We start from the raw sequence: 27,711 nt of genomic DNA, 5'->3' as shown, positions 1-27,711 counted from the left end.
ATGGGTCTACAGGATATCAGAGTCAGTCATCAAGGCAATAGGTCGCCACACCACGGGGTTGTTTCGAGTGCGTAGACCTTGGTCATATAAGGAGATACTGCCTCAAGCTTCGGGGCAAGGTAGTACAACAGGGTCAGCAACCTATGATTTCAGCATCGGCTGCCCCACCACCTAGAGGTGGAGGGCAGACTGGTAGGGGCCGTCCTAAAGGTGGAGGCCAGGCAGGGAGAGGTCAGCCAGCTACTACTCAGTCAGGTGGAGGCCAACCAACCAGCGCTCCGATCAGATTCTATGCCTTTCCGGCTATGCTAGATGCATTAGCCTCAGATGCCGTCATCACATATATTATTTCCGTCGGCGGTAGAGATGCTTCGGTATTATTTGATCCAGGGTCTACTTATTCATATGTATCATCTCTGTTTGCTCGTTTCCTGGTTATTTCTCGTGAGCCTTTGGGCACTCCTGTTCATGTGTCCACTCCTGTGGGTGATTCTGTGGTTGTGGATCGGATCTACCGATTCTGTATGGTCACCTTCTGTGGTTTCGAGACTAGAGCAGATCACATGTTGCATGACATGATTGACTTTGAGGTCATCCTAGGCATGGATTGGTTATCTCCATATCACGCCGTCCTGGATTTCCATGCCAAGACTGTTACTTTAGCGATACCAGGGTCGCCAGGGTTGGAGTGGAAGGGTTCCACGGTTGATATGTCTAGCCAGGTTATCTCTTTCCTGAAGGCTCGGCAAATGGTTGAGAAGGGGTGTTTGGCTTATTTGGCTTATATTCGGGACACCACCGTAGAGTCTCCGATGATTGATTCAGTTCTAGTAGTTCGAGAGTTCGCTGATGTGTTTCCTTCCGATCTTCCTGGCATGCGACCGGATCGTGATATTGATTTCTGTATTGATTTGGCTCCAGACACCTAGCCTGTATCAACCCCACTGTACCGTATGGCTCCGAAGGAGCAGCTTGATGAGTTGTTAGCAAAAGGGTTTGTTAGACCAGTGTATCGCCTTGGGGTGCACAATATTATTTATGAAGAAGAAGGATGGGACTGATAACTAGGGATTTTGACGTATTTCATGCTCCTTCTTGCTTACGCTTTGATTATAAATTCTTACAAAATAGTCCCAAAAGGCTCATAAGTTGTGCTTGATTGTAGGTTTGATCAACAAAGTGACAAGACGTCAAAGATCGGCTCAAAAGGAGTGAAACCTGTACAAGTACCAAAGACAAGACAACTCAGGACAAACAGGCCTAGTGCGACCGCACTACACTTTGTGCGGTCCGCACTAATGAGATTTAGAGAGCTGGATTTGAAGGCATAAAAGCAGTGCGACCGTAGTACATATTGTGCGGTCCGCACTGAAGACACCGCGGCCGCACTACCATTTTATGCAGTCCGCGGAAGCAAACTTCAGAGAGATGTCAAGTGCCAAGGTTCAAGCCTATGCGGTCCGCGGTCGTGTTTGTGCGGACCGCGCTAGACTCCTTCGTGGCCGCATTCCATTCTGTGCGGTCCACAGAACGTGGGTTTAGAGAGTTGATTTTTCAGAGTCAAGAGCCTAGTGCGGTCGTACACCATTTTGTACAGTCCGCATCGACCCCGCAGGGGCATTTTTGTCCAATTTTTCCAGCTTAGTATAAATAGAACCTTTTTCCATTTTTAGGGTATCAACTATTTTCTGAACTGAGCTGCGCTTGTGAGAAGACCATCTGTAGCCATTTTGGGCATTTTAACTTAGTTTTAACGATAGAATCTCTGTATTTACTTTAGTGTTTAATTAATATGCCTTTATCTTCATATATTTCTCTATTCTTCTCTTCAAGCATGAGTAGCTAAACCCATTAGCTAGGGTTGTGGCTCAACCCTAGTATGGGTAATTGATGATTATTGTGATTTAGGGCTAGATTGACTATGTGTGTTTGTTATTTGGGTCAATTTTATGGTTTAATTTATGAATTGGTGGTTGCAAACACTGGTTTGTGCTAAGTTGACTTGGCTCTTCTTGAGAAAGAGAGCCAAGTCTCCAAAATTGACCCAACAAGGAATTGGGATGGAGTCAAGAGAATTGATAGTCCCAATTAAAGGGTTAAACTTCGAGAGAGTAATTACCCGACTTGAACCCTAGTTGCTTGAGCAAATTTGCCTACCCATTTGGTCTTGAGAAAGTCAATTGGGCAAAATCACTCTCTCTACCGAAAGGTGTGATAGTGGGTAAAATCGTGCAGCGGTTATAGCATTTTCTCCAATTATGTCAATCGTGCCGTAGAAGCAATTACCCGTCAATTAGCCACCTAGGTAAAAGTCACTACCCTAGTGCCTTTTTATCCATTAGATACAACTTTTAGCAATTCTCGTTTAGCATAATTGCATTTATAATTAGTAGTTGATAATAGTAGTTTGTTAAAGAAAAACCAAAAATGATTAGAAGTAATATTTGGAACAAATACACAATTCCACTCTAAATAGATACTCGACTCCATTCCTAGCTCCATGTGGAAATCGATCCCGACCCACAAATCGGGTAAAAGCTATTGCGACCCTCTCTTCCTACTTTTTAGTAGTGCGGAGTAGGCTGCGATCACCTTCTGGCGCCGTTGCTGGGGAGCTAACGGTTTTGGCTATCTATTTAGTTTGTTTTGTGTATTGTTCTTCTTTCCTTCTTTGTTACTTACTTGTTTGTGTCACTACTCAGGTACCAACATGGCTTTAAACAACACTAATGACCCTCTTGGAAACGTGAAAGCGGGGGAGGAGGTAGATGATCTTGAGCAAGATGAGGTGAAAGATACGGAGAGGTAAGAATGCCAATGCTAATACAAATGACAATATTCCAGACCCTCCCCCGGTTCCTCCAAGAGTGGTTCCCAGAGTATTACTGAACCAGGGCTACGCAAATGCTATTGTCCCACCCCGAATCCGGGCAAGCAACTTTCAGATAACCAATGTGATGTTGACCTTACTTGAGCAGCGTGGGTACTTCATGGGCGCTACAAATCAAAATGCCCACAAACATCTCAAGGGGTTCGTAGATAATGTTGGGGGAACAAGCAGACGAATGTATCCGAGGATGCGCTGAGATTGAGACTTTTCCCATTCTCACTTCGGGGGAAGGCATTAGACTGGCTCAAGAGACTCCCCAACCATTCCATCACAACTTGGGATGAGTTGGCAGATAAGTTTATTGCCAAATTCTTCTCTCTTAGTCATGTGGCGGCACTTCGAGATGAAATAGGAACCTTTGCATGAGATTTGGGAGCGGTATAGAACGATGGTGAAGGAGTGCCCAAATAATGATATGACCGAGGCCATGATCCAACAAACCTTCTACCGGGGCATAAATACTACAAATCAATGCATTGTTAACCAATTGGCTGTGGACAATTTTATGAAGCTTTCTTATGATGAGGCATGTGAAGTACTTGATGAAACGGCAGACACTTCTTCAGCATGGCAGAGTAGAGCAAATGTGCCTCAAGGTGACCCTACTGTTATCTATTTGCACAAGGAATTGCACGACCACGGGCAAGCTATAACTGAGCTTACTACTACTACGAATCAATTAGCTAAGGCGCAGTTGCAACAAGTTCAGAATCCTCACCAAGTGAATGCCATGGAGGGTGTTAGTATGCTTGTCAACAAGAGAAGGCAAAAGAGGCAACAAAATCAAGGAAATTCTCAACAATTTGTTGATGAATATGATGGGTATCAAAATGATGGTTATGATGACCAAAGTGAAGAGGTACAATATGTCAACAACTATCAAGGCAATAGAGGCAACTCTTCAAACCAACAATGGCGACCCCAAGGAAATTGGGGCAATCAATAACAAGGTGGTGGCAATTGGAGCAACAACAAACAAAACAACAATTGGGGTAATCAAAACAACAACCAAGGCAATTTGAATGGAAATAACAACAATTGGGGCAGAAACAACAATCAAGGCGGGTGGAACAACAATGGAAACCAAGGCAACCGAGGGCAAGGCTTTAAAAGGCCCCCAATGTACCAACAACTGAACAATCCACCCCCTTTCCCTTCTCAAGGTCCTAGTTCTTCTGGTAATGATATGGGTAGAATTGAAATGATGTTCGAGTAGATGATGAAGAGGAATGCGGATTCTGATGCACAGTTAGCTTCTCACAACACCTCTATCCGAAACTTAGAGGTGCAATTAGGCCAAATCTCTTAGTCATTAAATACTCGCCCGAAGGGTGGTCTACCAAGTGATACGGTAGTGAACCCTAAGGGTGGGAACAATCATGTTATGGCGGTCAAAAAAAGAAGTGGGAGAGGCGGTGATGTGAATGCCTCTAAGCAAAAGCAAGTCATGGATGATGATGTTGAGTTGCAAGATGACGAAGTCCTTTTGGTAGTTGAAGATGTGGTTGATGAAAATGTGAACAATGAAGTAAGGATTGATATTCAAGAAGTCGATGTGGAAACCCAAAATGATGTGAACCCGTCTAGGGAACACATAATTGACATGCCGGAGCCCGTTGTGCCAAAAGCCAAGACTGCTTTGCCAAGGCCACCTCCACCTTATCCTCAAAGGCTCGCGAAGCAGAAGAATGATAATCAATTTAAAAAATTCATTGACATGATGAAGAGCTTATCTATTAATGTGCCTTTGGTGGAGGCACTTGAACAAATGTCGGGTTATATAAAATTCATGAAAGACTTGGTTACAAAGAAACGTTCTGTGGATTGTGAAACTATAAAGATGACTCACCAAGTTATTGCTATAGTGCATTCAATGGTCCTAAAGCTTGAAGATCCCGGTGCTTTCACCATTCCTTGTACCATTGGGAGTGCGGATTTTTCCAAGGCTCTATGTGACTTGGGAGCTAGTATAAATTTAATGCCCTACTCGATTTTCAAAACTTTAGGTATCGGGCAACCTAGGCCAACCTCAATGAGACTTCAAATGGCGAATTGGTCGATGAAGCGACCTTTGGGCATTATTGATGATGTGCTTGTCTAGGTGGACAAATTCATTTTGCCGGCCGACTTTGTCATTTTGGATTGTGAAGTGGACTATGAGGTTCCTATTATCTTGGACAGACCTTGCCTTGCAACGGGGAAGGCATTGGTTGATGTTGAAGCGAGTGAGCTCACTTTTTGAGTGGGAGAAGAAAAGGTCATTTTCCATGTTTGCAAGTCTATAAAGCAACCCAATAGCACCGAGGTGTGCTCATTTGTAGGCCTTGTCACAACTGTGATTGTGGATGATACCAGTGCTATGATCAACGTGGAGGATCCTCTTGATTATGTGCTATTAAATCTTGATGTCAATGAGGATACAAGTAGAGTGGAGTGCGTGAATGCCTTACATGGGATGAGCTCTTATTCTTATGAGCCTAGAAAATTGTCTTTGGATCTTGAAAACCGGAAAACTATACCAACAAAGCCATCAATTGAGGAGCCACCGGTGTTGTCACGACCCAAACTGGAGGGCCATGACTAGCACCCGACCATACTTGCCGAGCACCGACGTACATTTTATCTAACCTTTTTTTTATTATCTTTTAGGGTTGACGAGATCAATATAAATGGTAGACCTGGATCATGGACAACCAGCAATAAATATGATGGCATGAACATACATAGCAGGGGATGACCATACAATCAAGAAACTACATATAAGGTACGAGCTACCACGCTACCATGAATGACTATACAACAAAAACCAGCCGACAAGGCATACCAAACTATACATGAGTCGACACTTGTCCATGAGCCTCTAAATAAACATAAGTGCTACAACATAGCCGGAACAGGGCCCCGACATACCCATAATGCTATAACAAAAATGCATACCAAGACCACGGAAAGTCCGGAGAAGGGATCTCGCCAATCACTGCTGAACTAGACAACCTACTGTGGTAGGGGAGCTGCACCCGCCTGTCTATTAGGGCCTGTAGCACGACATGCAGCGTCCACAAACAAAAGGACGTCACTACGAATAAAGTACTGAGTATGTAAGGCAGGGAACCATAAATATGAACAGTAATGTAAGCAGGGATAGAGAATATACAACCTGAAACATCTGAGTACCTCTGAGAGCTACTGACATGAAATGCATGATACATATGTATGTATACATAAACTTTTAAAACATACGCCTCTGTGGGCATCATCATCATCATATCGTACCCAGCCATAATAGGCTTGGTAAAAACGTACCCGACCGTCATAAGGCTCGGTAGAATCGTACCCGGCCACATGGAGCTCGATAAAACCCAACTGATCAGTGGTTGCACAATATGTGCCGTACCCGGCCGACTATAGCGCGGCTCGGTAGAGTAAAATAGATACATATATATAATGCATGCTCGACTCATGGAATCACATTCTAAACCTTTCGGAGTGACGTAAGGTCGGTATCCTCTGTACACGTTATTAGGACCAACTCTTCATTACGAACCTTATAAGAGTCAGGAAGTACCAACAACATTGATAACATAAGAATAAGAGAAGCAACATTAACATCAATCGTTCCATAAGAGGGAAAGCAATGTAAGTACTGCTAGCTTCTAAGAGTAGAGTATCTTTGGAAGCTCGTTCATTACATTATGTACAATCGGAGTCGTGCAAAAGAAGAAAAGGGATAGCCTCACATACCTTGTATATACTGCCCCAATCTCAAGCTATGCAATTGTCAAAACTCCTTAGTCTACAATAAGAGAAACGATACTATCGTTATCATTTAAGCGTCATAACTATTATGTATCGACCACAACCTATTTTACGATGAAACGGACAGCACCTCCCCTATATATATGACTTCACACCATTCAAAACAATCACCAAACAGCCCAAACAACATCAATAATAAACATATTGAGCCTCCCAAAATAGTCCACGCACAGCCTAATCACTCCATACATACGACGACCACCGTAGTCGTGTCAAACGACCCGGAAATGTTACGAATAACTATCAGCCCACAACCATACATATATATGGTGTTCCTCCACACCCTTCCACCTCCAAAACTCCACAAAAAAGTAGTAAAACACGCAGCCCAATAGCAACACAAAACAGTCCACAAAACAGTCCGCTACAAGTGAATAACTCGAACTCACGGCTTCCGATCACCGTCCTGTGAGTTCTTACATGTATAGAACGAATTACCATGGATTCACAGCAGATAAAAATGTATGAAAGATGGCAGTAAATTACCTTACTTGTTGGATAACTCAGCCCTTCCCTTGGTTCTTCAAACTCTAGGTTTTACCTTCAAATAGAACTTGAAGGAGAGGGAAAATCGATTAGGGTTTGTGTGGGATTTTTGGGAGGAGTTGCAGGGGTTAACTTTGGTTTTGAGGGTCTGAAATATGGATGAAATAACTGAGTTCATAACCCCTTAAAAGTCCTCTCTTGTCCGACTTAGGTCTTTTAATTTTGTCCTATCATTTTGGCAAGTAGGTGATGCACCTACTTGTCATCTACCAATCTGCGCAGGCTTGCGAAAATATGAATATCTCTATACTCCGAGATCGTATTGACAAATGGTTTAATGCATTGGAAACTAGACTCGTAGATCTTTAATTTGGTGGGTAGATAACCCAGTAATTCCTTGTAAATTAGGAGAAAAGCTTAGAAACATTTAACCTAATGTTTAAGTAAAATTATGAACCTAAGTTGCGACAACGTTTGTCGACTTTTGTTTCATAACTCGTTTGACTTCAAGACTTATGATACGGATATTATATGATTCAAACACTTTAATACATGACCTTGAGTGTATTAAGAACCTCTAGGTTTACCTGAAAATACGAGTTACAACATCCTTGATTCGTTTAACTTCTAATACTTGTTAATCACCCTTATACACCCTTGTATCACTTAAGACCAATAGGATTAACTTCTTATCATCTCAAAGGTAATTCCTTCTTGGATTTATGTTAACTAATATATGGCATGAACTAACGCGTGTGGATATGGGTTGTAACACCCTTCCCCCTTATGAACATTCGTCCTCGAATGTAAGGGTTCATGGGGAGTTTAAATCATCGTGGATTCCGGTCAAGTTTCTCCCATAAATAGAGGACAAACTTGCAAGCGGTTAACTCAACGTATGGCCTTACAAGAGTATGCAAAGCATTATGGACATGTACATTATCTGCATATCGCCATTTTGTATTAAGGAAGAGTATTCTCAAGTTATTGCTTACCTCATAGAGCCATTTCACCTTCCAATGTATCATGTGTTCCACCAGCATCCTTGTTATCTTCATTCTGGAATAGGTACGGGTATTTAGACTTCATCTCCTCTTCTGCTTCCCATGTTATTTCTTCCATATTCTTGTTCCTCCACAATACTTTGATGGAAGCTACATCTTTTGTTCTCAGCTTGCGAACTTGTCGATCTAATATAGCCACTGGCACTTCTTCATATGATAGGTCCTCTATAACCTGTACATCTTTGATAGGGACGACTCGAGAAAGGTCTCCAATACATTTTCTCAACATAGATACATGGAATACCGGGTGGACAAATTCCAATTCGGATGGCAATTCTAACTCATAAGCAATCTGTCCAATCCGTCGAAGAATTTTATACGACCCGATATACCTTGGACTCAGCTTACCTTTCTTCCCAAAATGCATAATACCCTTCATTGGTGAGATCCTCAGGAAAACCCAATCACCAACCTCAAACTCCAGATCATGACGTCGGACATCGGAATAAGATTTTTGCTTGCTTTGTGCCGTCCTCAATTGCTCCTGTATCACTTTCACCTTCTCAATAGCTTGGTGAATCAAATCTGGCCCATATAATTATGTTTCACCTACTTCGAACCATCCAACTGGTTATCTACATCTTCTCCCGTATAGTGCCTCGTATGAGGCCATTTTAATACTGGAATGGTAGCTATTATTGTAGGCGATTTCTATGAGTGGAAGATGGTCATCCCAATTTCCCTTAAAATCTAGAACACATGCTCGTAGCATATCTTCCAGTGTCTGAATGGTACGTTCAGCCTGTCTATCAGTCTGCGGATGAAATGCAGTGCTGAGATTCACTTGTGTGCCTAAACCCTTATGAAAAGACCTCCAAAAGTTAGCTGTAAATTGAGCTCCTCGGTCTGATATAATAGATACCGGCACATCATGAATCCTAACAATCTCCTTGATATACAACTTCACATAATCTTCAACCGTGTAAGTTGTCTTAACTGGCAGAAAATGGGCACATTTTGTAAGTCGATCAATTATCACCCAGATGGAGTCAAACTTATGATAAGAGCGAGGTAATCCAATAATGAAGTCCATATTAATCACCTCCCATTTCCAGGTCGGAATCTCTATATTCTGAAGCAATCCACCGGGTTTCTGATGTTCTATCTTTACTTGTTGACAATTGGGACACTGGGCTACAAATTCTGCAATAGACTTCTTCATGTTATCCCACCAATACTGCTCCTTGACATCATGATACATCTTTGTCGAGCCAGGATGGATGGAATATCGGGATTGATGAATCTCATTCATAATCTTCTCTCGCAACCCTGCCACATTAGGAACATATAATTGGCCCTGGTATCTCAGTGTCCCATCTCTTCCGATCTCAAAACCCATACTTTTACACTGCTGAATGCTCTCTCTTAATCGTACTAAGATAGGATCTTCATATTGACGTGCTTTTACCTCGGCTACCAAAGATGATTCTGATGTATTCTGTACTGTAACACCTCCATCATCAGAGTCTAACAATCTGATTCTCATATTAGCTAGCTGATGAAGCTCTTTAGTCAACCCCCATCTACTCGCCTCAATATGTACTAAGATTCCCATTGATTTACGGCTGAGAGCGTCTGCCACAACATTGACTTTACCGGGATGATACAATATCTCGATGTCGTAGTATTTCAATAATTCAAGTCACCTACGCTGCCTCAAATTCAACTCTTTCTGCTTGAAGATGTATTATAAACTCTTGTGATCTATGTAGATGTCAACAAGGATGCTGTATAAGTAGTGCCGCCATATATTCAAAGCATATATTACTGCAACCAATTCCAAATCATGGGTTGGATAATTCTTTTCATGCTTATTCAATTGTCTTGATGCATAAGCAATCACCTTCCCATACTGCATCAAATATGCACACCAAACCTATACCTGAGGCATCACAATATACCATATAACCTTCTGTTCCTTCAGGAAGAGTGAGCACTAGTGCGGATGTCAATCGATTCTTCAGCTCCTGAAAACTACGTTCACAAGTGTCAGACCACTGGAACTTGGTAGCTTTCTGTGTTAACTTAGTCAATGGTGATGATATAGAGGAAAACCCTTCCACAAACCGCCTATAATATCCTGCTAGCCCTAGGAAGCTGCAGACTTCTGATGGTGTTGTAGGTCTCGGCCAATTCTTTACTGCATCGATCTTCTGAGTGTCGACACTAATACCCTTGTCAGATATCACATGGCCAAGGAACGCTACTGAGTTCAGCCAAAATTCACATTTGGAGAGCTTAGCATATAACTTACGATCCTAAAGCATCTGTAATACTATCCGCAAGTGTCCCGCATGTTCCGCCTCCTGTCGACGCCCCGTTTTTCCTCTAACCGTGGGGGTCAGAAATCGGGTATACGACATTGGGAGGATAACTCTATTCCCTTTCGAGAATTGGGTTTGTAAGTTGAAGAGTCGCCACCTAATGATTATAGTGCATTAGGACACTTTAAGAAAGGTTTGAGATGAAGAGACCAGAGATTAGGGTAAGGGCTAGAAATTATCCCGAGGGAAAGGTGTTAGGCACCCCTCAGGATCCACAAGTGTGGTTCCCGGCCATGTTACAATTGTGACTTTAAGAAGACAAGTAAGAGAACAAGAAAAGGGATTCACATAGCTTAGCAAACAAGCTTAAGAGTTGGAGAAATAGAGTGTTTAGAAAATTAGTCTTAAAAGAAAACTAAAAAAAATTAACAAGTAAAGGGAAAAGGGGTCCTAGGTTTATTGATAATATGGATCACATCAATACAATATCCAGCAATCACTCCTCAAAAGAGGGGTCGCACGTGATATTAGCGTAGCGGTCATCATATCCATATTCTACCCTTCCCACCCCATTAAGGTATTAAAGCGCGTTTAGTCTCGTTTACTTATTACATGCTAATACCCGTCCCGACCTATCAGTTCCGGGGTATTAGGAATTCTAATCCTAAGAGGGAAGAAAGGGATGGGGCCTTTATGGAGTTTTAAAGGATAAAATTCTAGTTTCGACATTCAAAACAAATATCAAATAAAGGGATGAGTAAACAAGCAAACAAGGCTCAAATAAACCCCTTAAATCAGACAACACTTAGTTTAGCATGTCTTAGCATATACTGATTTGGTCTTAAGTTAAAAATTAAGCGGCAAGCGAACTAGTTCAACACATACATTTAGATAGAAAGTCTACATTAGGCAACTCGGATCCGATTGTCAGAGATTAAGGTATTTCAAGCGAGTGATTTAAAAGGTACTGGTTTTAGGAAAAAAATAGTTCAATGTAGAGGAGTTATGAAAAGAAAGTATGGACTGCAGTAAAAATAAAACACAGAAATGGTTGTGAAAGAGTTTCAGAGATAGAAATATCTAAGGAAAGGGTAAGTTGCAACTGTTTTAAAAGACAATTTTAGGGACTGAGTAAAACGTTTAGGCAGAATGTTTAAAAGAACTGTTCAGGAAAAAATGCAGTTTTGAAGGGTTTAAAAAGCATACTGGTTTACAAGAGTTTTATTGAAAGCATTACATCAAGACATTAAGGACCAGTTAACGGACTGTTACTACTTAAACGAATCAGACAGGTTTGAGACAAAACCCTATAGGCATGGTATCTATACTTGATTTTAAGGCCTATTAAAGAGTTGGTAAATAGATGAATGTTTAATTACCCTATAGTTTGCCTAACGCATATGCATTTCCTATAAGCATGATTTCTATATGCAATTGATTACATGAATGTTAGAATCCTACAGGCAGGATTCTCTAGTGATTTGCAATATGATTAAACGTTAAACCCTATAGGCATGGTATCTAGGTGACTGAATTAGGAACATTAAACAAACCTATAGGCATGATTTCTAGTAAAATTTAAAGCACAAAAGACCTATAGGCATGATCTCTACCCTTTGATTTATGCAGGCAATATAAACCCCTCCCACACCCTTTACTAATATTTTTCCCGAGTTTCTTTTACAAAGTTATTACAGAACTGGAAGGAAAAGATTAAAAATAAATACATCAAAACTACAGACAGATCCGAGGAAGCCCAATGCAACCTTAATGTCCAGCACATGTGTTTCACCAAATCCAGATTCCAGTTCCAAGGCCTTCTCCTTACTCAGAATGTTTTCAAAGTTCCAAGGAGTCTTAAGAACTCCAAGCAATGCTTAACACTCTGAGTAATTATAATAGCAACAGAGTAGTGCAGTGTGAAAATGCCAGCCCTCAGACATCCAAGTTCAGAGGGAGCTCAAGGGTCCCAAAGCATGACTTACCAAAGGGGGTCAAAACTTATGGAACTAGGAGTAAGTGTAAAGTGAGGGGGGTTGAGGGAATCAGAGCAAAGAGTAGTCATACCCAGCCATGAGTATAGGCTGGCACATCCCTGACCCTTTACTTGATCCAAACAAATAAAGAGCAGACTTTTTAAAGTCAGACTTGAGCCTGGATGGTGATTAGGACACTACCATACTCTAGTCAAGGCTCAGCACATAAAGGGGGAAGAAGGGAATGGGACTGATTTGAGTAAGGTTCAAGAGAACCTGGTCCCAGGTCATGGATAACAATGGGATGCTACCCTAACCTAGAATAGTACTCACACATAAGGGGTCAAAGGGAAAGGGTTCACATGGAAAGCATGTATAGAAAAACATCAAGGAAGGACAAGAAAGCATAACAGAACTTAAAGGTGCATAAACATGAAGAAAGAACATAACAGACTAAAGTATAGCTACAGAATGCAGGAAAGCACAATACAAATATATAGTGAGGGACATGTGAAAGGGAGAAGTAAACACATAGTTTTGGAGAATGTTATTTAACTTATGGAGACATACCAGTTGCAACTTTCAAACAACAGAACAAACAAAGCAAGAAAACAGCCAGAGAGTCCACTCAAGCCTCAGCAAACACTTGAGAAAAGCAAGCAAGATTCTATAGTTTAGCCTTGGCTTTCAGCCGACTAGACACAACAGTAGTACTAATAGTGGTAAAGAGAAGAGAGCTTTTGGTGTGTGTGTGTTTTTGAACTCTATTGTTTATGTCTTTAAAGAAAAAAAGCAGTGTATTTATAGTTTAAAAACCAGGCAAGTAAGCAAGGCAAAGAAAAATTTAGTATCAATTAGAATCAATCAGGAGAAGGGGATTCCTTTAAGTAAGGAGTCCAAATTTGAACGGTAAAAGAGCAGAGTTTTATTTAAGGAAAGAAAATCAAGTAACACATTGGGCAATGAAGGGTAAATACATGAGGGAAGTTTAAAAATACACGGTTAGGTAAATAAGGTAAGAAGTAAATCAACTAGTACATAGTAAATCAAGGAATCAAGGATTCAAAATCAATAATGAACCAAGTCAGAAAAAGGTCCAAATTAGACAAAGAATCAAACAAGCTCACATAATGGTAGTCTGAAATCAATCCCCAAAATTAGGGTTATTTTGAGAGGGAAAGGTCTGACTATAAAGAGTGCATAGCTTTAAACATGCGAGGCTGGAATTAAACAAACAGAGTGGTCATGCAATCAAGAGTAGAAGAACATACCTAGAAGAGAGTGTCAGATAGCATGAGAGAAATCAGAAAGTCTTGCAAAGCTTAGCAAGAATCAGAGAACATGAGACGAACTTAGAAATTAGGGTTTTTGAAATCAAACTAGTTTAGACACAGGAAGCAAAACAATCGCACACAAGTGTTTTGAAAACCCCTAAATCTAGGGTTTCCTCCATAGATTAAATGTAAAGACGAAAGCGTAGAAAATCAGGCAAAGTAAACTCAGAAAATCCAAGGAACATAAACATTTCATGGAATCATAATGAAAGAAAACACAGTAAAGGAAATCACTAGCAAACCCTAGGAGGAAATACAATAAAAGAAAAATACATAGAAACCATAGTGAAAACACTTAGGAGTTACAGCAAAGCAAAATACGGTAAGAAATCACAGTAGAACAAGTAAAAATCAAGGAAACCCTAGGTTCGAGAAGACGAACAGTTTTGAAAGCAAAAACTTGAAATGATGTAAGAAATACTTTAAAAACCTCAGAAATAGCACGGATCTAAAGTAGATCTAGAGAGAAACAAGAAAACCTCGAAATGGCATAGGGTTTCAGAGAAACCCTAGAAAATGAGAAAGGCCTGGAAAAGGGGCTGGTCCGAGTCGAGATGGACTCATAAGGCTAAGACACGCCGGAGATGAGCCGGAGATGGCCGGAGAAGGTGAAAGGAGTTCATCGGAGAGGCGAGGAGGTGGAAGGTTCCAGAGAGAGTGAGAGATAGAGAGATAGAGACGAGTGGGCGAATGAGAGGGGATTGGGGGGTCGTTAGGTTAAAAAAGGAAAGGGCAAACAGGGCCGTTGATTAAAACAATCAATTGCCACGATTTTAAAATGGGATCCGGGCGGGTTCATTTAATTGGGTCTGGGTCGGGTAGAAATGAAATTGGGTTGGGAATTGGGGGTTAGAATTAGGCTGTAATTGAAATCAAAAAGAGGCTAAAATTGAAATAGCCATTTTTCGCTTTTGAATTTATAAAAATAGTAAAAGATGTTAAAAATCAAATTAAAAATATCGGGTTGATAAAAAATATGTAGGTATTAATTTAAAAATATTAGGATTGATTTTTTAATAAAAATTGCTATTAAATCTAGAAGTAGGCTAAAATTGCAATTTCATGCAATTTTAGTTTAAAAATACCAAATGGACTTGTAAAATTATGCAAAAATCATGTAAATTATATTTTGATGTAAATGAGAGAGTGAAATAAATTATTTACCAAAATGGAAAGTTTTGGGAATAATTAATGGATTTTATAGTGCACAATAGGCCATAAATTGGTCTTAAAAATTATTAAAAATGCCAAAATCTTTTGGGGTGCTCATATATGCAAACATATTCTATTTTGAAAATATATAGGGAAAAATTGGGTATCAACACCTCTGAACGAGAATATACTAGAATGTCATCAATGAATACAATCACGAACACATCAAGATAGGGCCTAAATATAGTATTCATGAGATCCATAAAAGCTGCTGGGGCATTTGTTAGCCCGAACAACATCACCAAGAACTCAAAGTGCCCGTATCTTGTCCGGAAGGCCATCTTCGGAATATCCTTCTCCTTAACCCTCACCTGATGATACCCTGAACATAAATCAATCTTGGAGAAATACTTGGCACCCTGGAGTTGGTCAAATAGGTCATTAATTCTTGGAAGTGGATACTTGTTCTTTATAGTAGACTTATTCAACTGTCGATAGTTGATACACATCCGTAACGACCCATCTTTCTTCCGCACGAGTAGGACTGGTGCACCTCAAGGTGAAGTGCTAGGTCTAATGAAGCCCTTATCTAGCAAGTCCTTCAACTGCACCTTCAACTCTACTGCCTCTGTATCACTAACATGCATAACCCGAAGTGTACGATGAACCTGGTCAATAAAAGTCTGCGGGTCCTCCTTGGGGTCTGATCCGGTAAACACTGGAGGGTCTAAATTAATAAAATCACGAACTCTCGTACTAACTGGTTTCTCAGCAGCACCTGTATTCTGCCTCTGAGCCTGAGCAGCTACCAAGCTAGTCAATAACTGCAAAGCACTCCGCATATCCTGGTCTGTAGCGCCAGACGGAGGAACTGGAGGTACTGGGTGCCTCCTAATATCCTCTGGAGGAGACGAGGTAGCTAAGGTATGAGACGGCATCTCACTCTGAGCCTCACTTTGGCCTGCTCTGGCTTGGGGCACCTGACTGGTACCCTCTCCCGCAGCTGTATCAAGCCGTCTACTAATTGTTTGCTTCCTAGTCGAAGGCATCGCTGAAAGAAAACAAGGTGAATATTAGAGACAAACACTTACGACTCAACTCTACGCACGATCTAGATTCAGGAAGAAGGTAACAACCCTAGATGTCATGTAGCCTCCTGATTATAAATGTGGCGCGCTACACATCCATAATCAAGACTCTACTAGACACGGCTCATAGACAACCCCTAGGACAGACTTGCTCTGATACCAAGTTTGTCACGACCCAAACTGAAGGGCCATGACTAGCACCCGACCACACTTGCCGAGCACCAACGTACATTTCATCTAACCTTCATTATTATCTTTTAAGGCTGACGAGATCAATATAAATGGTAGACCTAGATCATGGACAACCAGCAATAAAATATGACGGCATGAACATACATAGCAGGGGATGACCAGACAATCAAGAAACTACGTATAAGGTATGAGCTACCACGCTACTATGAAAGACTATACAACAAAAACTAGCCGACAAGGCATACCAAACTATACATGAGCCGACACCTGTCTATGAGCCTCTAAAAGAACATAAGTGTTGCAACATAGCCGGAACAGGGCCCCGACATACCCATAATGTCTATAACAAAAATGCATACCAAGACCACGGTAAGTCCGGAGAAGGGATCTCGCCAATCACTGCTGAACTGGACAACCTACTGTGGTGGGGGAGCTGCACCTGCCTGTCTATTAGGGCCTGCAGCACGACATGCAACGTCCACAAATAAAAGGACGTCAGTATGAATAAAGTACTGAGTATGTAAGGCAGGGAACCATAAATATGAACAGTAATGTAAGCATGGATAGAGAATATACAACCTGGAACATCTGAGTACCTATGAGGGCTACTGACATGAAATGCATGATACATATGCATGTATACATAAACTTTTAAAACATACGCCTATGTGAGAATCATCATATCGTACCCAGCCATAATAGGCTTGGTAAAAACGTACCCGGCCGGTAAAACCCAACTGATTAGTGGTTGCACAATAGGTGCCGTACCCGGCCAACTATAGCGTGGCTCGGTAGAGTAAAATAGATACATATATATAATGCATGCTCGACTCATGGAATCACATTCTAAACCTTTCGGAGTGACGTAAGGTCGGTATCCTCTGTACACGTTATTAGGACTAACTCTTCACTATGAACCTTATAAGAATCAGGAAGTACCAACAACATTGATAACATAAGAATAAGAGAAGCAACATTAACATCAATCATTCCATAAGAGGGAAAGCAATGTAAGTACTGCTAGCTTCTAAGAGTAGAGTATCTTTGGAAGCTCGTTCATTACATTATGTACAATCGGAGTCGTGCAAAAGAAGAAAAGGGATAGCCTCACATACCTTGTATATACTGCCCCAATCACAAGCTATGCCATTGTCACAACTCCTTAGTCTACAATAAGAGAAACGATACTATCGTTATCATTTAAACGTCATAACTATTATGTATCAACCGCAACCTATTTTACGTTAAAACGAACAGCACCTCCCCTATATATAGGACTTCACACCATTCCAAACAATCACCAAACAGCCCAAACAACATCGCTAATAAACATATTGAGCCTCCCAAAATAGTCCACGCATAACCTAATTACATCATACATATGACGACGACCGTACCTCCAAAACTCTACAAAATAGTAGTAAAACACGTAGCCCAATAGTAACACAACACAATCCACAAAACAGTCCGCTACAAGTGAATAACTCGAACTCACGGCTTCCGATCACCGTCCCGTGAGTTCTTACATGTATAGAACGAATTACCATGAATTCACAGCAGAGAAAAATGTATGAAAGATGGCAGTAACTTACCTTACTTGTTGGATAACTCAGCCCTTCCCTTGGTTCTTCAAACTCTAGGTTTTACCTTCAAATAGAACTTGAAAGAGAGGGAAAATCGATTAGGGTTTGTGTGGGATTTTTGGGGAGGAGTTGCAGGGGTTAACTTTGGTTTTGAGGGTCTGAAATATGGATGAAATAACTGAGTTCATAACCCCTTAAAAGTCCTCTCTTGGCCGACTTAGGTCTTTTAATTTTGTCCTATCATTTTGGCAAGTAGGTAATGCACCTACTTGCCATCTACCAATCTGCGCAGGCTTGCGAAAATATGAATATCTCTATACTCCGAGATCGTATTGACAAATGGTTTAATGAATTGGAAACTAGACTCGTAGATCTTTAATTTGGTGGGTAGATAACCCAGTAATACCTTGTAAATTAGGAGAAAAGCTTAGAAACATTTAACCTAATGTTTAAGTAAAATTATGAACCTAAGTAGCGACAACATTTGTCGACTTTTGTTTCATAACTCGTTTGACTTCAAGACTTATGGTACAGATATTATATGATTCAAACACTTTAATACATGACCTTGAGTGTATTAAGAACCTCTAGGTTTACCTGAAAATACGAGTTACAACATCCTTGATTCGTTTAACTTCTAATACTTGTTAATCACCCTTATACACCCTTGTATCACTTAAGACCAATAGGATTAACTTCTTATCATATCAAATGTAATTCCTTCTTGGATTTATGTTAACTAATATATGGCATGAACTAACGTGTGTGGATATGGGTTGTAACACCCTTCCCCCTTAGGAACATTCATCCTCGAATGTAAGGGTTCATGGGGAGTTTAAATCATCGTGGATTCCGGTCAAGTTTCTCCCATAAATAGAGGACAACTTGCAAGCGGTTAACTCAACGTATGGCCTTACAAGAGTATGCAAAGCATTATGGACATGTACATTATCTGCATATCACCATTTTGTATTAAGGAAGAGTATTCTCAAGTTATTTCTTACCTCATAGAGCCATTTCACCTTCCAATGTATCATGTGTTCCACCAGTATCCTTGTTATCTTCATTCACGGGTATTTAGACTTCATCTCCTCTTCTGCTTCCCATGTTATTTCTTCCATATTCTTGTTCCTCCACAATACTTTGATGGAAGCTACATCTTCTGTTATCATCTTGCGAACTTGTCGATCTAATATAGCCTCTGGCACTTCTTCATATGATAGGTCCTCTGTAACCTTTACATCTTTGATAGGGACGACTCGAGAAGGGTCTCCAATACATTTCCTCAACATAGATACATGTAATATCGGGATTGATAAATCTCATTCATAATCTTGTCTCGCAACCCTGCCACATTAGGCACACATAATCGGCCCTAGTATCTCAGTGTCGCATCTCTTCCGATCTCAAAAGCCATACTTTTACACTGCTGAATGCTCTCTCTTAATCGTATAAAGATAGGATCTTCATATTGCCGTTCTTTTACCTCGGCTACCAAAGATGATTCTGATGTATTCTGTACGGTAACACCTCCATCATTAGAGTCTAACAGTCTGATTCTCATATTGGCTAGCTGATGAAGCTCTTTAGTCAACCCCCATCTACCCGCCTCAATATGTACTAAGCTTCCCATTGATTTATGGCTGAGAGCGTCTGCCACAACATTGACTTTACCGGGATGATACAATATCTCGACGTCGTAGTCTTTCAATATTCAACTCTTTCTGCTTGAAGATGTATTGTAAACTCTTGTGATATGTGTAGATGTCAATATGGACGCCATATAAGTAGTGCCGCCATATCTTTAAAGCATATATTACTGCAGCCAATTCCAAATCATGGGTTGGATAATTCTTTTCATGCTTATTCAATTGTCTTGATGCATAAGCAATCACCTTCCTACGCTGAATCAATACGCACCCCAAACCTATACCTGAGGCATCACAATATACCACATAACCTTCTGTTCCTTCAGGAAGAGTGGGCACTGGTGCGGATGTTAATCGATTCTTCAGCTCCTGAAAACTACATTCACAAGTGTCAGACCGCTGGAACTTTGTATCTTTCTGTGTTAACTTAGTCAATGGTGATGATATAGAGGAAAACTCTTCCACAAACCGCCTATAATATCCTGCTAGCCATATGAAGCTGCGGACTTGTGATGGTGTTGTAGGTCTCGGCCAATTCTTTACTGCATCGATCTTTTGAGTGTCGACACTAATACCCTCGTCAGATATCACATGGCCAAGGAACGCTACTGAGTTCAGCCAAAATTCACATTTGGAGAGCTTAGCATATAACTTACGATCCTGAAGCATCTGTAATACTATCCGCAAGTGGCCCGCATGTTCCGCCTCCGAACGAGAATATACTAGAATGTCATCAATGAATACAATCACGAACACATCAAGATAGGGCCTAAATATAGTATTCATGAGATTCATAAAAGCTGCTGGGGCATTTGTTAGCCCGAACAACATCACCAAGAACTCAAAGTGCCCGTATCTTGTCCGGAAGGCCATCTTCGGAATATCCTTCTCCTTAACCCTCACCTGATGATACCCTGAACGTAAATCAATCTTGGAGAAATACTTGGCACCCTGGGGTTGGTCAAATAGGTCATCAATTCTTGGAAGTGGATACTTGTTCTTTATAGTAGACTTATTCAACTGTCGATAGTTGATACACATCCGTAACGACCCATCTTTCTTCCGCATGAGTAGGACTGGTGCACCCCAAGGTGAAGTGCTAGGTCTAATGAAGCCCTTATCTAGAAAATCCTTCAACTGCACCTTCAACTCTACTGCCTCTGTATCACTAACATGCATAACCCGAAGTGTACGATGAACCTGGTCAATAAAAGTCTGCGGGTCCTCCTTGGGGTCTGATTCGGTAAACACTGGAGGGTCTAAATTAATAAAATCACGAACTCTCGTACTAACTGGTTTCTCAGCAGCACCTGTATTCTGCCTCTGAACCTGAGCAGCTACCAAGCTAGTCAATAACTGTAAAGCACTCCGCATATCCTGGTCTGTAGCGCTAGACGGAGGAACTGGAGGTGCTGGGTGCCTCCTAATATCCTCTGGAGGAGACGGGGTAGCTGAGGTATGAGACGGCATCTCACTCTGAGCCTCACTTTGGCCTGCTCTGGCTTGGGGCACCTGACTGGTACCCTCTCCCGCATCTGTATCAAGCCGTCTACTAATTGTTTGCTTCCTAGTCGAAGGCATCGCTAAAAGAAAACAAGGTGAATATTAGAGACAAACACTTACGACTCAACTCTACGCACGATCTAGATTCAGGAAGAAGGTAACAACCCTAGATGTCATGTAGCCTCCTGATTATAAATGTGGCGCGCTACACATCCATAATCAAGACTCTACTAGACACGGCTCATAGACAACCCCTAGGACAGACTTGCTCTGATACCAAGTTTGTCACGACCCAAACTGAAGGGCCATGACTAGCACCCGACCACACTTGCCGAGCACCAACGTACATTTCATCTAACCTTCATTATTATCTTTTAAGGCTGACGAGATCAATATAAATGGTAGACCTAGATCATGGACAACCAGCAATAAAATATGACGGCATGAACATACATAGCAGGGGATGACCAGACAATCAAGAAACTACGTATAAGGTATGAGCTACCACGCTACTATGAAAGACTATACAACAAAAACTAGCCGACAAGGCATACCAAACTATACATGAGCCGACACCTGTCTATGAGCCTCTAAAAGAACATAAGTGTTGCAACATAGCCGGAACAGGGCCCCGACATACCCATAATGTCTATAACAAAAATTGCATACCAAGACCAAGGCAAGTCCGGAGAAGGGATCTCGCCAATCACCGCTGAACTGGACAGTCTACTGTGGTGGGGGAGCTGCACCTGCCTGTCTATCAGGGCCTGCAGCACGACATGTAGCGTCCACAAACAAAAGGATGTTAGTACGAATAATGTACTGAGTATGTAAGGCAGGGAACCATAAATATGAACAGTAATGTAAGCAGGGATAGAGAATATACAACCTGGAACATCTGAGTACCTCTGAGGGCTACTAACATGAAATGCATGATACATATGTATGTATACATAAACTTTTAAAACATACTTCTATGTGGGCATCATCATCATCATATCGTACCCAGCCATAATAGGCTTGGTAAAAACGTACCCGGCCGTTATAAGGCTCGGTAGAATCGTACCCGGCCACGTGGTTCTCGGTAAAACCCATCTGATTAGTGGTTGCACAATATGTGCCGTACCCGGCCGACTATATCGTGGCTCGGTAGAGTAAAATAGATACATATATATAATGCATGCTCGACTCATGGAATCACATTCTAAACCTTTCGGGGTGACATAAGGTCGGTATCCTCTGTACACGTTATTAGGACCAACTCTTCATTATGAACCTTATAAGAGTCAGGAAGTACCAACAACATTGATAACATAAGAATAAGAGAAGCAACATTAACATCAATCGTTCCATAAGAGGGAAAGCAATGTAAGTACTGCTAGCTTCTAAGAGTAGAGTATCTTTGGAAGCTCGTTCATTACATTATGTACAATCGGAGTCGTGCAAAAGAAGAAAAGGGATAGCCTCACATACCTTGTATATACTGCCCCAATCACAAGCTATGCAATTGTCACAACTCCTTAGTCTACAATAAGAGAAACGATACTATCGTTATCATTTAAGCGTCATAACTATTATGTATCGACCACAACCTATTTTACGTTGAAATGGACAACACCTCACCTATATATATGACTTTACACCATTCCAAACAATCATCAAACAACCCAAACAACATCAATAATAAACATATTGAGCGTCCCAAAACAGTCCACGCACAACCTAATTACATCATACATACGACGACCACCGTAGTCGTGTCAAACGACCCGAAAATGTTACAAATCACTATCAGCCCACAACCCTTCATATATATGGTGTTCCTCCACACCCTTCCACCTCCAAAACTCCACAAAATAGTAGTAAAACATGCATCCCAATAGCAACACAAATCAGTCCGCTACAAGTGAATAACTCGAACTCACGACTTCCGATCACCATCCCGTGAGTTCTTACATGTATAGAACGAATTACCATGAATTCACAGTAGATAAAAATGTATGAAAGAAGGCAGTAACTTACCTTACTTGTTGGATAACTCAGCCCTTCCCTTGGTTCTTCAAACTCTAGGTTTTACCTTCAAATAGAACTTGAAAGAGAGGGAAAATCGATTAGGATTTGTGTGGGATTTTTGGGGAGGAGTTGCAGGGGTTAACTTTGGTTTTGAGGGTCTGAAATATGGATGAAATAACTGAGTTCATAACCCCTTAAAAGTCCTCTCTTTGCCGACTTAGGTCTTTTAATTTTGTCCTATCATTTTGGCAAGTAGGTGATGCACCTACTTGTCATCTACCAATCTGCGCAGGCTTGCAAAAATATGAATATCTCTATACTCCGAGATCGTATTGACAAATGGTTTAATGCGTTGGAAACTAGACTCGTAGATATTTAATTTGGTGGTTAGATAACCCAGTAATACCTTGTAAATTAGGATAAAAGCTTAGAAACATTTAATCTAATGTTTAAGTAAAATTATGAACCCAAGTTGCGACAACATTTGTCGACTTTTGTTTCATAACTCGTTTGACTTCAAGACTTATGGTACGGATATTATATGATTCAAACACTTTAATACATGACCTTGAGTGTATTAAGAACCTCTAGGTTTACCTGAAAATACGAGTTACAACATCCTTGATTCGTTTAACTTCTAATACTTGTTAATCACCTTTATACACCCTTGTATCACTTAAGACCAATAGGATTAACTTCTTATCATCTTAAAGGTAATTCCTTCTTGGATTTATGTTAACTAATATATGGCATGAACTAACGTGTGTGGATATGGGTTGTAACAGGTGTTGGAGTTGAAACCACTTCCTCCACACCTCAGGTATTAATTGTTGGGTTCAAACTCTACTTTACCAGTTATTCTTTATTCTTGCCTTACTAACATGCAGGTTGAGGCCACTTTGGCGGTGCTTCAAAAGTGGAAAAGGGCAATTGGATGGACTCTAGCTGACATTCGGGGAATAAGCCCCGCATTTTGTATGCACAAAATTATCTTAGAGGATGATGCAAAGCCTTCTTTGGAGCATCAAAGAAGATTGAACGAGGCTATGCAAGAAGTGATGAAGAAAGAAGTGATCAAATGGTTGGATGCTGGGGTTGTGTACCCCATTTCTGATAGCTCATGGACTTCTCCGGTGCAATGTGTACCGAAAAAAGGGTGGTATGACTGTGGTGACCAAAGACAACAATGAACTTATTCCTACTCGGACAGTCACAGGTTGGAGGGTTTGCATGGACTACCGGAAGGTAAACAAGGTGACCCGAAAGGACCATTTCTCATTGCCATTCCTTGACCAAATGCTTGATCGTCTCACGGGGTGTGCTTTTTATTGCTTTTTGGATGGGTACTCGGGGTATAATCAAATCTTAATTGCCCTGGAGGACCAAGAGAAGACCACCTTTACTTGTCCGTATGGAACCTTCGCTTTCTCTCGGATGCCGTTCGTATTATGCAATGCTCCGGCAACATTCTAAAAATGCATGATGGCTATATTCATCGACATGGTAGAAGATATATTGGAGGTCTTCATGGATGATTTCAGTGTGGTTGGTGATTCCTTTGAAGAATGTTTGAGAAATTTGGATAGAGTATTGGCCCGATGTGAAGACACAAACCTCGTACTCAATTGGGAAAAATGTCATTTCATGGTTGAAGAGGGTATGGTGTTGGGTCACAAAATTTCAAAGCATGAAATTGAAGTTGACAAAGCTAAGATAGAGGTGATTTCAAGGCTACCTTCCCCCATTTCTGTCAAAGGGGTGAGGAGTTTTCTTGGGCACGCGGGCTTTTACCGAAGGTTTATAAAAGATTTTTCAAAAGTGGTAAACCCTTTGTGCAAGTTGCTAGAAAAGGATGCAAAGTTTGTGTTCGATGAGGGATGTATGCAAGCATTCGAGCTTCTCAAGCTTAAGTTGACCACTACCCCTATCATTACCGTACCAAGTTAGAGCTTGCCCTTCGAGCTCATGTGTGATGCAAGTGACATTGCGGTTGGGGCTGTTTTAGGTCAAAGTATTAAAAAGATGTTTCATCCGGTGTACTACGCAAGCAAGACCATGAATGAGGCTCAAAGGAACTATACAGTCACCGAGAAAGAGTTGTTGGCTATATTATTTGCAATGGAAAAGTTTCGGCCATATCTTATGGGGGCCAAGGTCATAGTGCACACCAATCATGCTGCTCTTAGGTACTTGATGAAAAAGAAAGACTCCAAGTCAAGATTTATGTGATGGGTGTTACTACTTCAAGAGTTTGATCTAAAAATTATGGATCGGAAAGGTAGTGAGAACCAAGTGGCGGACCACTTGTCCCATTTGGAGGAGGAGGGAAGGCCTTGTGATGGCCTTGATATCAATGATTCATTTCCCGACGAACAACTCCTTGCGGTGTCAATGAATGATATTCCATGGTTTGCCGATGTTGCAAATTACCTTGTGACCGAGTAATCCCGTGTGAGCTCTCTTCTAACCAAATGAACAAGCTCAAGCGGGATAGTTTGGATATCTATTGGGATGAGCCATACTTGTTCAAGATTTGCATGGATGGTGTGATTTGTAGATGTGTCCCGGAGGAAGAACAATTGAGTATCTTAGAGGCTTGCCATTCTTCACTCTATGGTGGCCATCATGGTAGGGTGAGGACCGCCTCGAAAGTTCTTAGTTGTGAATTCTATTGGCCCACCTGGTTCAAAGATGCATGTGATTTTGTGAAGAGGTGTGACGATTGCCAAAGAGCGGGTGAAATTTCAAAAAGGGATGAGATGCCTCTCAATACCATTCTTGAAGTGGATATCTTTGATGTTTGGGGCATCGATTTCATGGGTCCATTTGTTAGCTCTTGTGGGAATACTTACATTCTCGTGGCGGTTGACTATGTCTCAAAATGGGTTGAAGCCGTGGCTTTGCCTAACAATGAAGCCCGGAGTGTTGTTGCATTTCTTAAAAAGAGCATTTTCACAAGGTTTGGCACTCCTCGTGCTATTATTAGTGATGGGGGGGTCTCACTTTTGCAATAAAGATTTCGACACATTGCTTTCCAAGTACGGTGTCAATCATAGGGTTTCGACCCCTTATCATCCTCAAGCTAGTGGTCAAGTGGAAGTCTCCAATAGAGAAATCAAAAGTATCTTGTCAAAGACGGTCAATGCAAATAGGACCGATTGGTCGAAGAAGTTGGATGACGCTCTATGGGCTTATCAGACGGCTTACAAAACTCCGATTGGGATGTCTCCGTATCGATTGGTGTTTGGAAAATCATGCCATCTTCTGGTTAAGTTAGTGCACAAGGCCATGTGGGCTTTGAGGAAGTTGAATCTTGAATGGGATGTTGCAGCTAATCTTCGTGTTGAAAAACTCAATGAACTCGATTAATTTAGACTCCATGCCTACTCCAGTTCGTCCTTGTATAAGGACAAGATGAAGTACCTTCATGACAAATATGTTCGTTGAAAAGAGTTCAATGTAGGTGATTTGGTTCTCTTGTTCAACTCCCGGTTACGTCTGTTTCCGGGAAAGCTCAAATCCAAATGGAGTGGACCGTTTGAAGTTGTGTTTGTGACCCCTTTTGGTGCTCTTGATTTGAAAAACAAAAATGGTGAAGTCTTTAGAGTTAATGGGCACCGGTAAAGCATTATCTTGGAAAGTTTGATGACAGCCACGTGGTGGTCCTTCATCTCAAGTGATGTGGTGGTAACATGCGTCGTGCCGCGACGTCAAATCAGGCGCTTCTTGGGAGGCAACCCATGTGTTTTTCTTCTTATTTTCTTTGATTTTCTTTGTAATATAGGATTGATTTTTGGGCTAACTGGTTGTGAGATGTTTCAGGGATTGTGTTGATACAGTGCAAGACATAGTGAAGAAAATGTTCAGTCTCTGAAGTTTCCAGTGCGGCCGCACTGGTGAAGGCCAAAATGATACCTCTTTGAAGTTTGCCACTACGGCCGCACTACACTTTGTGCAGTCCGCAATGGACCACTGCGGTCGCGGTCTGTTTTGTGCGGACCGCAGTGGAATACTGGATCAAGTTTGATCATAACAGCCTAGTGCGGGCCGCGGTCCATTTTGTGCGGTCCGCACTAGTAGGTGAGACTGGGCCCCATGGGCTTTTCTATAAATAGACCCTGGGGACCCCCTTTTACCCTTTTTTCAATTTTAACTCTCACAAGCATAGAGCATTGTTCATCTTCCTTTCTTCTTGTAATTAACTACTTACATCGATCAGTCCTCACTTCATCTAACAACTGGTAACATAATTTTCCATTTTCTTGTTTCAATTCTGTCAATTTCATTTTATTTTCAATTTTTCTTAGCTTATAATTCTTGTTCCTCCCCTAATTAGTTCGCTAGCTGGGTTAGATTGGTTGTAATGCTGATTCATGAGGACTTAATGAGTTTATGGACTAGGTAAATATGTAGGGACATAAATTAGCAAAAGTTAAACTTAAAAGAAAAATCTAAGAACCCTAACTCAGTGCCACTGCTAGGCACCCTGTGCGGACCGCAGTCACTTTTGTGCGGTCCGCAGTGACCTAGTGCGGTCAGCAGTACCACTTTGTGAGGACCGCGTTGACAAACTTCAAAAAGATTACTCTTGGTCAGTGCGGCCGCACTACATATTGTGCGGTCCGCACTGGCCTAGTACGACCGTGGTACCATTTTGTGCGGGCCGCATTGGTTAGATTCAGATGAACGGTAGTCTGAACC

The 27,711-nt window shown here is 41.3% G+C and overlaps 1 pseudogene; it reads left to right on the top strand.

The window, feature by feature from the left end:
• Positions 1-143: 143 nt before the first annotated feature.
• LOC138868339 (uncharacterized) lies at positions 144-25,440 on the top strand (annotated as a pseudogene).
• The last annotated feature ends 2,271 nt before the right edge of the window (positions 25,441-27,711 follow it).

This window comes from Nicotiana sylvestris, chromosome 5 (assembly GCF_000393655.2).
Source record: "Nicotiana sylvestris chromosome 5, ASM39365v2, whole genome shotgun sequence".
NCBI classification, from domain to species: domain Eukaryota; kingdom Viridiplantae; phylum Streptophyta; class Magnoliopsida; order Solanales; family Solanaceae; genus Nicotiana; species Nicotiana sylvestris.
The sequence above is the reverse complement of the archived record's forward strand: the minus strand, read 5'-3'. Positions and strand labels throughout refer to the sequence as shown.